This window comes from Neopelma chrysocephalum, unplaced genomic scaffold (genome assembly GCF_003984885.1).
Source record: "Neopelma chrysocephalum unplaced genomic scaffold, ASM398488v2 Primary Assembly neopelma1_24, whole genome shotgun sequence".
NCBI lineage: Eukaryota > Metazoa > Chordata > Aves > Passeriformes > Pipridae > Neopelma > Neopelma chrysocephalum.
In genome coordinates this window covers 51825871-51840624 of record NW_020897693.1, presented here as the reverse complement: position 1 = coordinate 51840624, position 14754 = coordinate 51825871, and positions in this window count along the sequence as shown.

Sequence of the window (14754 nt, the reverse complement as noted above, 5' to 3'; positions counted from 1 at the left end):
AAGCAGATGTCGTTTCTTTGTCACGTTCTGATCTCCAGCTCTACCCAAAGGACAGTGGAACTCCCATGTTTACTGTTAAAATGTAGTCTCTGCAGGCCAAAACTCACTGTATCCACATCCATAGGGCTTGTCATCCTCTTGGAGTGACAGTGCTGAAATGAAGAGCAAACTCTTGGATTCTGGAGTGTCTGGAAGGCTCAGGAATAAAGCATCAAAAATTCAGGCATCCTCACAGAATGTTTTTCAACCCCTTCTAGGCAAAATACGTTCATGTGCTAGTATGGATGAAACCCTTTTCATTTGGGTTAATGCTTACAAAGTCATCCAACTAGGAATGAGTTTTGTGTTTAAACATGATGGAGCACTTTTTCGGCAGGCTTGTGACTTGTGAGCTCTGGCAGTTTGTACAGGGCAGATCTGGGAGGGCACCCAGCAGGTTTTTGTCCTCCTCTGCCTCATGGGCAGTCGCTGTGAAGCAGGAAAGGCAGAGAGCTTCCTGCTTGTGCCTCTGCTTCTCGCCTACCCCATTTCACAGCTGAGCTTGCTAAAAAAACCATCAGTCAAATGCTGAATGAGTTAACGTGGTGGGCTGTTAGCTGTGGTTTTAGAGTCGTGCAAAAGCAACCGTCCATTCTGCTGCCTTTGCAGAGGAGTGGCGATGGCCGGAAGAAAAGGGGAGGGGGGGGAAATTTTGGGGGAGCTAGGGCCAGTAACCTGCTTTTGATCAAAGCTTGATACCAAGATGGATTTTCCCTTTATTTTGTATCTACTTGGTTAATGATTTATCAGTTTGTAGAGTCACAGAATGGTTTGGGTTGGAAGGGACCTTAAAGATCATCTCGTTCCAACCCCCCAGCCATGGGCAGGGACATCTTCCACTAGACCAGATTGCTCAGAGCCCCATCCAACCTGGCCTCGAACACTTCCAGGGATGGGGCATCCACAGCTTCTCTGGGCAACCTGTGCCAGTTGCCTCACCACCCTTACAGTAAAGAATTTCTTCCTAATATCTAACCTAAATCTTCCCTCCTTAAACCATAGTCAACCCTGTGCTCTTCCCAGAAGTTGCTGATGTTGGACACGTACAAAACCCCACTGTGAGGTTATGTGAGCTCTGCCAAAGGGGTGTTGGGAGCTGTGTCTGGGTGAGGAGTTGCTGTGTGTGGCTGCACCTCTGCAGGAGCACAGGATGTCACTGCTCGTGGTGTAGAGCTGCCGGTGAATGCGTGCGTGTTGTGGGACAGACAGGACACAACACAAACTCATTCTTGCTCAGCACTGCCTGTAGCAAGGAGAAACCCCTTTGACTGCTTATGTTCTCTCTAGTTACCACTTCCTTGGGTAAAACTCTCAGAATTAAAAACTTTAGCGCTCCAGAATTTGAGAAGAACCTTGGAATGGAGAATTCAAGCTACCGCCAAATCACCAACCGGTTCCTTTTAGAATTGCACAATTCTGATCTTGTCAAGAATGAAATTTTAGGGTTTAGGTGGATTTCTTCAAAGAGAGCAAAGATCATTCAAGTTGTCACATGTTTTGGCTTATGTGGATGCCATCTTAGAAGGTTTCTGGTGTGTCCTTGCAAGTTTGTCATTTCCCTTTGTCATAGGGAAAGGAGTGTTTGTGATTAATACGAGGTCACTGGTGTTATTTCTATATATAAAAAAGCTTACTGCAAAGAGACTTGCCTCAGCAATGCATATGCAGTACTCATTGTTTTTAAGCAATGCACTTCTTATTTTAGTAACATTTTTTTGAAGCGCCTGTTCCTGTTTTGAACATGAGCATTAGGTGAGAAAAGAGTAACTGAGCTTGCTGGTTTTAAACAGCCCTCGGTGCCCGTGTGCTTGGCTCCTGAAAGACTGTTCTGAAAACGTCTTCCTGACCTCAGAAAAGCTCATCAACATTTTCTCAGTATAAGTCTTGTGGTTCATTTCTAGGTTGACTAAACTGTCTCTTTATGTTAATAGTCCTGGGCATAAGAAATTTTATTTGCAGAGAAATTTGCAGATTCCCCCGTTCCTGGAAGTGCTCAAGGCCAGTTTGGATGCGGCTTGGAGCAACCTGGTCTAGTGGAAGGTGTCCCTGCCTGTGGCAGGGGGTAGGAACTGGATGGTCTTTAAAGTCCCTTCCAACCCAAACCATTCTGTGATTCTATGAAATATGGGTTTGCTGAGGTTTATTTTAATTACTTCAACTGCATAAAAATACACTTTATCTGTGCCTGATAATGCTTTTCACTGTCAACAGTAAGACCAGGATGTGTTTTTTCTTTTAAATACATACATATTTTAGTCAGTAGAAGGGTAGTTGCAAAATTCTGCACACCTATAGCATTTATTCTTACTCCATCTCTGACAATATTAAGCAACTGTTTCCACAGGAACAGTGCTCTTTACAATAGACAGTGTTGTGGTTTGCTTCAAAGCCACAACCAGAACATGTAGGTGTTTGAAGAGTACCAGATCTTTCCATCACTCACTGTGAATTTTCCAGTAGGTCATCACTTGTTCAGACTTTCAGTATCTGAAACCACCCCACTGCTTCATGTTACTGTCTGTGGTAATGTCTCAGAAGCTTTTCAAACACTGCTGGGCTGCAGGAGGAACCTTTTAGAATCATAAAAAGCTGAAACTCATCGTGTCAGCGTGGTAGGGATCTAGTCAGCAGCTCCAGTTTAGGATCAGTTGTTCAAGGACAGGATGGACAGAGCTTGGAGTAACCTGGTCTAGTGGAAGGTGCCTCTCCCTGTGGCAGTGGGATTGGAACTAGGTGATCTTTAAGGTCCCTTCCAACCCAAAGTATTTATTCTATGATTCCATCTAACTCTTCACTTCTGTAATCTTACCTTGGGCTCTTCCTATATCATGTATATTAGGAGTTGAACAGCATTATGTGTTTTATTATCCTTCTTAAGGGACTGTGTTTGTAATCATTCCCTTCACCGAATGTGTATCGGTTATTAGAGGGACTGTATCTCTTTCATTTATTTCCCCTCAAGGTGGTTGCTGAGAGTCCTGCTCATACAGAAGACAGGAACTGTTTGACTGGCTTCTCAGCTTTATATTACAAGGCTTGGTAAATCTTAAAGAAGGCAAGTGATTTGATTTTATTTTGAAAGAAAAGAAATGCTGTCCAAGGGATTTCTGTCCTTGGCAGGTGAAAGCACTCTGAGGTTATAAGACTAAAATTGATGTGACTTTTCCTAGAGTGAATAAAATTTTGCTTTGGGAATTAAGGGAATGTGTCCCCCCTCAGCAAGGGCTGTTTGTCGGTGGGAAGAGGAGCATAAGGTCCACATTAGCAGTACCACCCACGTGCTTTTCTCCAGGAGGGTATTTATACTTTAGGTAGTGTACTGGAGTTAAAAGCATGTATGTTTGTATAGAAAGCATATGCAACACTGTTGCACAGATAAAATGCCAGGCCTTCCATTCACGAAGAAACTAAACATTTATCAGGGAGGGAACATGGCAACAATTGTCCTAAATATGATGGCTTTGTAAGGGAGCCTGCCCTCTTGGCTTACCTGGAATTGCCATGTACTGGGACTTGTGGCAATCCTCAGCAGAAGCTTTGTTTGAGGAGAAGAACATTTACCTGCAGCTTCGTGGGTGATGTTGAGTTGCGGATGGGAAATGTGGTCAGCACCAGATTATGTTCTCAATTGACGTGAGAGCAAAACCACTCCAACCATACTCTGACCTATTCCTCTACATACCAGTTCTGGGTGTCCTCCACCTCTGTTTTTCAGTCCAAGGTAAATCTCGGTCACATTGGTTGAGAAGTGCTTCCTCATCTTGAAACCACGCTTTGGAATGGGAAAAAGAAGCATTAAAAAGAGGAAATATGCGTGCTGTTGGTAGATGCCAGCAAGCTGCCTGTCAGCTTGCAGTTGCACACAAACCCCAGAAGAGCCTCCTCTCCCTCAGATGGAGGCAGATGGCTGGGTCAGCTGAACAGCACATCCCAGTGACACGGCACCTCGTCACCCATCCGGTGGCTTGGGAAGGCTGGAGGCCTGTTCAGCTCCTTCTGGTCTCAGCCTAATTGCTGGAGTCACAGCTGTGACTTAATGGTCACAAGTGGGTAGTGAGATCATCTTTCTCATGAGGTAGCTGAGGAAAACTGTAATCACAGACTTGATGGGACTAAAAATTGCTTGTCTTGGACAGTCTGTCTCTTATTGCAGTGCAGTGCTTGGCCTCAGGATTTCAGGACTTTTTTTTTTTTTTCATAATCCTTTCTGTACAAATGAACAACCCAGGTCCTTCCCTGTGAAGAACCTCATCTATGCACCCTTTTTTTTAACTGCTCTTTTACAGAAATATTTTTATTGAACTCTTCCCTCTTGCCCACCAAAAACACTCCAAACCCCAAACAGAAAACAAACCCATAAACAAAACCCACTATAGACATAGGATATGATCTAACTTGGCAAAGCAGATGTTGGCAATGGTGTGTCCCTTCTGGGTGTTGTCAGCTGCAACCTACATTCTTTTTGCTGCGTGAAGACTTGACTGTGGCTCCCAGCACTGACCTCGTGGGATTAGAGCAGAGTCAGGAGCGGTAACATCTGGACACCAGGAGCAAACATCATACCTTCAGGAATGCTGGGGGAGTGCATGCCTTGGCACTCCTCTTTTTTTTGTACCTTTGGAAACATCTAATTGGCTATGCAGCCAGAAACTGCTACTGCTTTTACATGATGTTCTGGGATGTGTGTACCAGGGATATTGAACAATCTCATAAGTGGTTGGCAGGGAATGGAAGAGGGAGTATGTGGGATAAAGTGCTTTTAACCTTTCTCTACATCTTTCCCTGTGTCCCAAGCAGGTTCTCTCCTGTGAGATGCCACTCATATTTGATATTTTGCTTTTCATCCTTCTGTCTCAAATCATTTGGCAGATCATCTTGCAACATGGAGTGTAAGAGGGGATGTGGTGGATTAATACTGGCTGGCTATAAATGACAGTCCTTAATAGTTTCAGTGTTAAGAAACTGCCAGGTGAGGAAGTGGGAGGAGGAAGAAGGAAGTCACTGTGATTATTCCAGATCTGGAAAGAATTATCAGAACATAGGTGCTTAGGCTTTCCCATGGTGTTACAGCCCATGCCGAATTAATCTCTCCTTTTTGTATCCTCACTACGGATGAGTAATGCAGTTAAGATTTTAAATGGGAATATCCATGATGGGAGCTATACTTCTAAAGACTGGCATGCCCCTGGGACATGTCTTTGAAATCTAAGGCTTTGCCAGAAATATTGCTGATAACTTGATCTTATACATAAATTAATGCACTTGATGCTGACAGGAGTGGTGGTGGTGTGAGCCCCCCAATGCACTTAGTGCAAGGCTTTAAAGTCACTGAAAAGACTGATGAGTTGTGGTGCTGTGGAGCAATTGACTCTTTTTGACCTCTGGACTGCTGTGCTTGACCTCTGCACTTGTTGCTTTCATGGGTTCTATGGAGTCTTCCCTGCACTTTTCCGAGGTGTTTCGCAGTGGGCTAGGCCAGGCTTTTGAAGACCCCAAGCCCTGTTTCTAGCTCTACCTGTGCCATCCCCATGCATTGCTTTCCTTGTTGGCAGTCTGAGGTTTCCTCGGCACCCCGAGGGGCTTTGCTGTCTTTGGTTGGAAAGGTGGAGATGTGCATGATCTTGTCTGCAGCTCCTTTGATCCATCACATTGCCTTTAGGAGTGATACAGCAACACCGCTGTAGGAATTGGAATACTAAGGATGGCAGCCTGCCTGGGAAGCTTCCCTGGGTGAAAGCAAGTGCTGTGGGCCTCCCTGGCAATTCTAGCATCCACATTTTAGGGTTCAGTCTGTCCCTAATGTAGTGCTCTAGCAGCTCTGGAAGTCAGGCTGAGAAAGGTGATTGATGATCAGGGCACATTCCTCTTGGACCCTCATACACCAAACAAACCACTTGCCAGCTGAGCAAGTTGGGTATTGCAAGGCCCTCGAATCAGAAGAGATCTTTTCAACACTTGGTGTCGAGGGGAAGAAGGAAGGTGCCTGTAAATCAAGCCCTCTGTTGGTTTGCATCTGTACCTCTGTGTTGTGGAACCCCATCTTCCTGCTATCAAGCTGCAGGCATTGAGATGTCGATCACATCTCACTCCAGAACATTCTTTTTTTTTAATTTTACTGTGCTCATTAGTGGTCATTAAGCACCATAAATAACTGAAGTTTTCCAGCAGATTGCTTTTTGCTATACCACCAGGGTTTGACTTTTTAACTCTTGTAAAAAACACGGGATTTGGCTCTTTAAAAGTGAGTGTCTGACAGAAATGGTTGGAGTAGCAGAAAGTTGTGACCTTTCCCCTTTCTACCTGAGGTGTTGAGAAATTTGATGGATTGTATCTGGGGGACTAATGGATTTTAATGGTTCGTGATCTCATCGGCTGTGGCCTGTTTTAGAAAGAAGAAAGGGCTATTGGACAAAAATGGAAAAGCAGCAGTACACTAAATGAATTATATGTAGTAGGAAGATATTTTTAAAATAGTGACACACCTAATGGAGGCTTGAATGAGAATAATTTCTCAGAAGCTTAATATTAGGCAATAAAACCTGTGAATAACAAGAAAATATTTCCCAGCACTGAAAATTAGAGAACAACAGAGGTATGTAAATGAGCAAGGTACTGAGGAGACAACTGCAGAGGGGTTCTTTTCAGAGTATTGCAGCTGGTTTAGGGATCCACAATTCCCTGTGTTGGATCCATAAACAGGGTGTTGAGGACTGAAACTGTACAAGCCAGAGGATTTTCCTTAAGTTACGCAGTGCTTTCCTGCTGTAGCTGTGTGGTGATGATTCTTAGGCAGCCAGCAAGAGTTCCTTGGACACAGAACCTCAGATCACGTGCAGACTTTGCTGCTATATGTAAAGTCCTGAATGATTCATAAATCTGCCTAGATTTGTTAATAATATTAATTAAAACTGCAGGTGAACACTGTGCCATGGTAGACTTCTCAAGGCTGAGAGAATCATTATTGCTTCTCTGCCCAGTCTTTGTGTTTCTCCTTCTATATTTCTGCCTGTTCTGTTCTTCTCTGGGCCAAACCCAGGTCTTTGGTGTGCTCTGGCTGGTGTATGGGCTACCTGGGCTCACTGCCTTGTTAGCACTCACCTGCTCAGCTATGTCAGAGGGAGCTCTGCTCACCATCTCATTGCTGTGGCCTTTGGACCTTTTCCAAATGGGAAGTGCCACCAACTTGCCTACTTGGCACCAGTCAGTGACTTATTTCTTTATTCCTGTAAACAGCAAAAGTGGCACAGCTTCCTGGGTTTTCTGCCAAGTAGTTTCCAGTTAATGTAGAAGACTGAAGATATGCTTGTTGATAAACTACAGAACCTGGAGATAGAAAAGGGCATTCCCTGCATTGTGTACTCAGTGACAGACCTGTTAGCATCATGCCTTTGCAACTCCTGTGTCCAGTGTGATAGCTCAAGTGGTGTCCCAGGGTTCCATGGCGGTTGAAAGATTTTTGGTTTGTTGGTAATAACTGGTGGTTGAGGTTTATTGATGTGTTGTTACCGTTCATTACATGGAAATAGAAGATTTTTGTTGTTTGTTTGTTGGTCAAAGCTCCTAAGTCCCCTAAAGAGCAGAGGCCCTGTCCCACTTTCAGCCTCTTTTGCCTGCAGTTGCACACACACATGTTTGCAGGCAGATTTCCGTATATTGCATATGCAAAGCTGATAGCCTGATACCAACTACTGAATGTGATCATGGGTGTATTTGCTGTAATCAAATGTTCAGACAGCTGAAAACGAAGTCCTGCATTTGCTATCCTTTAATTTAGTGGTCCTGCAATTGATGTCAGTATTTGCCTTTGGGAAATTAAAGTAATCTGTGATTTTCCTCCCCATCCCTTAAAAAAAGAATAGCTGTGGGAGGAAGGCAAGTGGAGTTGAAAGGAAAATCCAGTGATGGACTGGCCATGGTGGTATTTGGCATGGTGTTACAAAGATTTATGTTTAATAATTAGTGTCTAATTGTGCTCGGCAGAGCTAAAGCTCTGCTTGTGTGTTCATGTCGTGGGGAAAGGCAGCATCTGTCCTGCCCACATGGTTCTGATTTCACATGGACCATGGTCGTACAGGCTGTGGGAGGGAGCTGGGGAGGCAGGTGTGGTGTCCTGCCCCTTCTTCTCTGCAGCCAGCTGGGCTGCAGGGGCTGCTCAGGGAGGCTCAGAGCAGCCTTTTCTCTCTGCCTGGCATCTCCCCTGGCTGCCACGTACCATTACTGGGGCAGTTTCTGCACCTGCTTTGCTGTTCGTGGACAGTTTGTAGAGTCATCCCATGCTTGGCACGTTCTGTGCCCTCAGAAAATGGACCCTCGCTGGTAGGGTCTGGTCATCCTTCATGCTTTCTTCTCAGCCCATTTACCAGCCTGGTCACTTCTAGCCCCACGCTTGTCTTGAAGTTGTGGATGAAATCCCTCCTCTGTTGCAGATTCCAGTGTGTGTGCACGGGACTCTGAGACTCTCCCATGTCCCCCCATTTTGTTTTGAGTTGCACTTAAATTTCTGAAGGAATAGGTTCTTGCCCAGTGGTGGTACTGTTGGGGTCAATACTTCTTTTTCTTCAAGAAACTTCAGTACTGTGGGACTTATAAACAGGCAGTTGAATTCCCTCCCCCTGCCACATAACTCGGGAAAAGAGGTAAAAAATCCCTCTGGAGAGTTGCTGCTGCTTTTCTTTAAAAATATAAGGAGAACAAAAACATAATGGTCCCTGAACCAGTTATGTCTCTGTTTCTCCCTTTTTAACTTTATAGTCCTACAATTTTTCTTCAAATATACTAAAGAGGAGCTGCTTGCAACCATTACTCATAAACCATTCATTGCTTTAGAGGTGGGATTTCTCAAAAGCAATATAAATTGGTGTAACTCCATTAGGAGCAGGCTCTGGCTCATGCTCTTGAAAGTTTTATGTTTTTGAAGATCTGAAACCTTTTTTAATCTATATTTTATTTATCTGTATTTTATTTGTAGCCCTTCAAGAAAGTTTTCTTGGCAGGAATTTTCACAGGACGGAGAGATCTTGTTCCTAGCTGAGCAAATCTCCTATTGAGGTGGGAAATCTCTTAGGTGAAACCAGACTAAAATTGATTAAAGAGTCCAGGATTGGCTAAGAGTCATTAGTTATGCATGATTGTTCATGGCTGGTGCACAGCTTATAATTATGCAGCTTGACTGAAAACAAAAGTAATATTTTAAGCAACTGTCCTGAAACAAAAAATTAGAATAACAATATTACAGTAATAGCTGGAATAACTGGTTATAGGAGTTATGAGAGAGACTGACTTTCCACCCATTCCTGAGTTTACCTACAGCCTTTCCCCAGCACTGGGACACCCTGTTCTCCCTCATTGTTTGGTGACTTGGCTTCTAAGTTAAATGTTGTTGGGAGCAGGGAGATGCTGCTGTTTGGCAGCACCAGACTCAAAGCTTGGGTGGAACAAGAGCTTGGGTTGCTGCCATTCACCAAATGGCATCTCCTTGGGCCTCCCCTGCACAGAGCTTGCCATGGGTCATAGAGACACTGTCCCTGTCTGCCCTTAGCACCTGCAGTGGGAATTACTGCCCTAAGCACTTACCAGCCTTTGCAGGAATGAGAAGATACTTGACACCCTTTTGTTTGGGTTTGTTTGTTTGGTTTTTTCAGGCACACTGACTTGAGTCTTTAAAAGTGCACGCTGTGTGCATTTGTAATGCTTTAAACTGTTGGTCTGGAAATGCAAAATCCCCTCTGTACTAGACAGCCCTAAGGATTTTCGTAGGTGCTTGACTTGGTAGACAGGTGTCTGTCAGCCTTGAAAAGGACAAGTGGGACTGATTAATCCACACACCGTGTATTTATCTGAGAAAGTTTCTATTTGACCTGTCCAACAAAGGTATGCTCAGGAAGTGCTACCTTATTAAAACACAGAAAGAACTGACATTCCATAAGCATGATCTGTTAGGAGCTTAAACAAGAAAGATTACAAGAAATAACTAGAGGCATGTGAAAAACCAGCTTTAGTCTAACCCAGACTCTCAGCTCTTTCGACCGAGCAGAGCCTTGGGAATTGCCTCTGCAAATGACTGATTACATATGCAGTTCTGTTAATTAAAATTAAAAATTATGTAGGAAGTCAAAAGATAGAGCTACTTGTTTAATTAAGCTAATGAAGTCCCCAGGTAGCTTTTATATTTGCTTTATTCACTGCAAGTGTCTGGCCTGTTCTGGTTCTGAAGCCACGTCAGCATTGACATGGCTTAGAAAAAAGGCTTTACTTCTAGGATGCTTATGAATTGTGCCTGTGGGGGAGGAAGGACGGAGCAGCAATGGGAGAGAGGCTGTTCTAAGCTCCAGGGTAAATGCAGTCGTCTTTTGTGTCTGATCCAAAGACAATAAAAAGATTCCCACTGATTCTGATGTACTTCAGATCAGGCTTCCCAGACTGGATTATCTGTTGTGGGGGACGGGAGGAAAAAGGAAAAAATTTTCGAAACCTGTGTTTGCAAGATTTAGTGCTTATGCGAGATGCAGCACTGAAGAGGTCTTTTCATCCTGGAGGCCCACCTTGTCTCGGTTTTGGAGAGGGAGCGACTCGCAGGCAGGCAGCCGCCCTTGGGATCTGCCTCTTCCCATCCACAGCGCGCCTCTCGCAGAGCCGCGATGGGCTGTCTCGGAGGCCAACCGACTATACCTGCTCTTCGGGTTCAGTGGATGCTTCAGCTGGGTGTTGATATGTTGCCTGAGAGATTACCCTCCTTCTGAATTTGTTTTCCAAACCTCTTCCATTGGTGAATCATGCATGACCAGTTTTTATTATATGTGTGAAGGCATGTGATTAAGGAGCCCTGTTTTGGTCTCCCTGCATCTGTTCCCTTGTCCGCTCCTGAATTAGCTTTTTTTTTTTTTTTGTAACACAGAGAAAGGGAGTAAATACCATCTGCCCTGCTGTTGGGAACGATGTTAGTACAGCCCTTTTTGGAGAAGGTGTGTGAGGTGGTTGACTGGGGCCCCTCCTTGTGGGAAACCGATCTCTGGCAGCTCCCTTTGAAGTCACGTGGAGCGACACGGTCTCGGCAAGTTCAGGCATGGGGCACTGTGTGAGTGGTTTGAGTTAGCAGTGAAGTCCTCCTCGGTTCTTGTTCAGCCTCGCTGCCAAGGGCTTGTGTCTCACAATGGAAATGTAATGAAGCCGTGGCTGAACTCATCATCTTTACCTGCTCGTTTCCAGCTCGCTTGCCAAAATCCTCCAGCACTTGTTTTCTCTTAGGAACGGCTGTGGAGTTCAACAGAAGTTAAAGCGTATGCTTAGCTCTGGGCCAAAATCCTGTGGTGTTCTCACAGGTACAGCTGAGCTCCAACAGTTGATCTTATCCACCCCTGGTGCTATGGACAAACGTGCTGTCATCATTTCCTTGAAGGTGACTAAAGGATTTACCACACTGATAAGCACACTTTCCTCTCCCAGTGAGCTAAAACCTGGCCAACTTACCTCTAAACCAGCCAGAAAGTCTATGTTTTTCCCCCTGATTGTTCCCTGGGGGACCAGGCTGAGGATGAAAGCACTGGAGAGAGGGGAGGGTGATGATTGTTTACAGCTCTGTGTGCCAGTGGTGCGATGCTGCACGCCACCAGTTTAGTTTGATTTATTCAGAGATCACCTCACAGCATTGACAATATAAGGCATGCATAGAATTTCAGACTTCTCCTTTGTTTCTTCTAATACAGGAGGACTTTCCCTTTGCAGTTTATCTCCCACTTTGATACTAAACCTTCCAGGCAGAAATCTGTGATTTCCTAAAAGAAGTTATCCTGTGCCAAATAGATCTTGGCATTAAGAAGCTTTTCTCTGTGTGTATTACTCTTTGATTATTTTGTCAAATACATATGGTTACATTCCTGTATCACTTATCTCCTACATTATGGTGTAGGAGTTCCCCCTGAGCACAATATGTGCTGCCTTCGGGCTGTGGAGTTTCTCTGAGCTTCTCCAGCTTTCTTTGAGAAAGGAGATCAACATCAGCTGCATTGACCCAAACAGATTTCATGGTCTACTTTGGGCTTTACTAATTCTGTCAAGAATAATTCTGTGATCCCTGTTTCTCTGTAAAAATGTAGGTTTGTGGGGTTTTTTTTTTGCTTTTAAGCAGCCATGGTCAGTGCTGGGAGGAAAAGAAAGAAAAGAAGTGAGAAGGAAAACTTGGCATCTGTGTGGTACTTGCATTACACCCGCACTGCTGTTGGGAGGTTGGATCCCGAGGATGTTGGCTGGTGCTGGGAGGTACCAGCACTGCCAGAGCTTTACCAGCATGCAATCAGGGCCTGGGCTGCCAGCCAGCCGTCCCCAGATAGGGTTATCCCTTCCATGGCTGGAGGGCCAGTCCTTTGGCAGCTGCTTCCTTTTGAAGTGCTCAGGTCTTATTAAGTAACATCACACTGAGCAGCCCTCTCAGTCTGTGAAAGTGGGTGCTGGTAATGGAAGTGCTTTAGTGACTGAAAAGGTTGAAGAAAGGCTTTTATTAGCAGTTCCTTCTTATAGGGAAGAAGTAGGGTACCGCACTCCTAATCTGTGGGCATCTGTTTTCGGATGGTTATGGGCACATTTCTGCAAGCCCAGTTGTGGCTGCAGTTGCTTGCTGGGTTGGTAAAGCCATCCTGAAGCATGTGCTGTTTCTGTAGCTGCACAGCAAGCGTGAAGGCCATGATGAAGGTGTGAAGTAAGGGCAGGAACACGAGGGGCTGAGCTGCAGGGGTGGCTGAGGTTAGCCCAGGGCCTGGGCCGAGCAAGCTGCTCGCTGTTCACAGCAGCTCAGCGTGGGAACGTTGGTGGGGCTGCGCCGGCATCGCAGGTTGTGGTCCAGCACATGTGAGGAGCTCACAGGTGTCAATTGCTGCCAGCACGAGGCCTGTCCACGTTGTGTGGCCGTGGTACAGGGTGTGTGATGGTGAGAAGCATGTTCTGTCAGGTGGGTGTTGCTGCCTGGGAGCTGCTTGATCATCTGGTCTCAGGCCGGGTCATGGGAGGGCATGTCTGCGGTCTGACATTTTCATTTCGGTTTTCTAGGTCAGAGATTATTTTCTGTTTCGGGCACATTCCAGATATCTGGGAGTTATCTCAGGTGTTGTGTTGGCCGCTACTTAGCTGGTCAAATTTCATCTTTAAAGGAGATCACAGCAGGTCCAAAAGCCAGACTTTTACCTGTGGTGTGTTATTATTTCATTTCATCTTATCTTTTGTTGCTGTTACTATCAATGTAAGACCAGAGAAACTGGTCTTAAATTCCCTATTGGTCCTGCATCCAGTGGGATGCTGGTGTGCCAAAGTTTCAGCAGCTCCTGGCATGCTGGGGCTTCACTCCTCATTTTGGAGCCTTTCAGCTGTAATTTTTAATTAGATCCTGCTTACACGTGCTGTGGGAATATCTTGAATGTAGCTAGATCCTCTTTGCCGAGTGCTCTTGGACCATGGTATAACATGAGCACAGCTGCTTAGTTGGTGTAGGGGATTTGACTGGTCTTTAATCTTGGAGTTTGGAGGGGAGATAAATTGTTCTATAACTCTCATAAATCTCCTGCTATTACTTTCAGCATTATTTTGATTCTGTTTTGTAAGACTGTGCTGCGGGCAGAGGACTATGCTGTGCTAGGGGCAGAGGAATCCCATTTGCAGTGATGGAGAACAAAGGTGTGCCACAGAGTTTGGGACCAGTTTTTGTCTCTGTCCTGTGTTGAAGGTGGATGATGCTTTTGTTGCATCTCCTGGTCTCAGCCCAGCTGCTTGAATCTTGACAAGCCTTTGCTTTTAAGACTAAACAAGGAGTGCAGGATTTGCTCTGCATCCCAGCAGAGACCATGTGTGTCAGAAGAAGAGAGGAAGGATTCTCTTTGTGAGTGTGAAAGCAGGAGTCTGACGTATCGTGTACAGAGACTGGCAGGAAAATGATAAGCACTGAAGAATGATTTTGGAAACCTAAGTAAGTAAAGGATTTTTCCATAAAATCTGAATTTTTGATATCCCATAAATCAGTTTGGGTGATGGCATGTTATAGATATTATGTATTTTTGAAAGAACTATTTATTTACAAAGCTGTGCATCTCTCCAGTGAACTCAAATTTAGACATAAACAATGCCTAATATTACTGGAGTTGAAATTTATTTGGGGAAATGTCTTCAGTATTAATGGAGAGAGAGGGCTGTTCAAACACAGCTTCCTAGAGCCAATGTAATATGCAGCACAAACAACCATGAAAATTAATATTGAGTCGAAGCTAAATATTGACTTTAAATTTTCCCTGAGAGAGTGATTTTTATGGTTTTTTTTTTTAGTGGAAAATATAGTGCCCACAAAATCAACTTTTTGATAGGATTTTCTCAAGCAGTTCTGGCTTCCCTGTTTTGTGTTCCGTGAGTTAACAGTGGTGAGGAATCAAAGGGTTGACAGAATACATTGTGTGTTACCCCTTAAAAAGGAGGGAGCCTGGGCACATCATTCCTTCTTGCAGGACTGGGAAATATTTTTCTACTCTGCAGTGTGCTCACCAAGGTGCATTAAGTTCTGGGCACTTCTGTGATGAAACTTGGTGCTGCCAATGTGAATTTACTTCTTTTCCTGCCAGACTAAGGAAAGGTGCTTGTACAAGAACAAAGAGGGTTTGGATAATGATGTTTATTTATTCCCCCAGAGAGCTCTATTTTCAGAGTTCCTGTTCAGCACAGGTTATCGATACCCACGAGGTGTGA